We start from the raw sequence: 1475 nt of genomic DNA, 5'->3' as shown, positions 1-1475 counted from the left end.
AAAACGGATTGAACCGGTTAAACCGGATAAAACCGGCTTAAACCGGTTTAAACCGGATAAAACCGGACTGAACCGGCTTAAACTGGTTTAAACCGGAAAAAACGGTTTGAACCGGTTTAAACCGGTTTAAACCGGATAAAAACCGATTGAACCGGTTTAAACCGGTTTAAACCGGATAAAACCGGAATGAACTGGTTTAAACCGGTTTAAACCGGATAAAACCGGATTGAAACGTTTTAAACCGGTTTAAACCAGATAAAAACCGATTGAACCGGTTTAAACCGGTTTAAACTGGATAAAACCGGAATGAACCGGCGTAAACCGGTTTAAACCGGATAGAACCGGTTTAAACTGGATAAAACCGGACTGAACCGGCTTAAACTGGTTTAAACCGGAAAAAACGGTTTGAACCGGTTTAAACCGGTTTAAACCGGATAAAAACCGATTGAACCGGTTTAAACCGGTTTAAACCGGATAAAACCGGAATGAACTGGTTTAAACCGGTTTAAACCGGATAAAACCGGATTGAAACGTTTTAAACCGGTTTAAACCAGATAAAAACCGATTGAACCGGTTTAAACCGGTTTAAACTGGATAAAACCGGAATGAACCGGCGTAAACTGGTTTAAACCGGATAGAACCGGATAGAACCGGTTTAAACCGGATAAAACCTGAAAGAACCAGTTTGAACCGGTTTAAACCCGAAAAAAACGGATTAAACCGGTTTAAACCGGTTCAAACCAGATAAAACCGGATTGATGCGGTTTAAACCGGTTTAAACTGGATAAAACTGGATTGAACCAGTTTAAACCGGTTTAAACCAGATAGAACCGGATACAACCGGTTTAAACCGTATAAAACCAGATTGAACCGGTTTAAACCGCATAAAACTGGATTGAACCGGCTTAAACCGGTTTAAACCGGATAAAACCAGATTGAACCGGCTTAAACCAGTTTAAACCGGATAAAACTGGATTGAACTGGTTTAAACCGGTTTAAACCGGATAAAAACGGATTGAAGGGGTTTAAACCAGTTTAAAATTGATAAAACCGGATTGATCCAGCTTAAACTGTTTTAAACTGGATAGAACCGGTTTAAACTGGGTAAAACCGATTGAATGGTTTAAACCGGTTTAAACCGGATAAAACCAGATTGAACCGGTTTAAACCGGATAAAACTGGATAGAACCAATAGAACCGGTTTAAACTGGATAAAACCGGATTGAACCGGATTGAACTGGTTCAAACTGGCTTAAACCATATAAAACCGGAATGAACTGGTTTAAACCGGATAAAAACGGATTGAACCGGTTTAAACCGGATAAAACCGGATTGTACCGGTTCAAACCGGTTTAAACCGGATAAAACCGGATTGTACCGGTTCAAACCGGATAAAACCGGATTGTACCGGAATGAAACGGTTTAAACCAGATAAAACCGGATTGAACCGGTTTAAACCGGATAAAAACGGATTG

Source organism: Cynocephalus volans, chromosome 6 (genome assembly GCF_027409185.1).
Source record: "Cynocephalus volans isolate mCynVol1 chromosome 6, mCynVol1.pri, whole genome shotgun sequence".
NCBI classification, from domain to species: domain Eukaryota; kingdom Metazoa; phylum Chordata; class Mammalia; order Dermoptera; family Cynocephalidae; genus Cynocephalus; species Cynocephalus volans.
Note: the sequence above shows the minus strand (reverse complement) of the source record.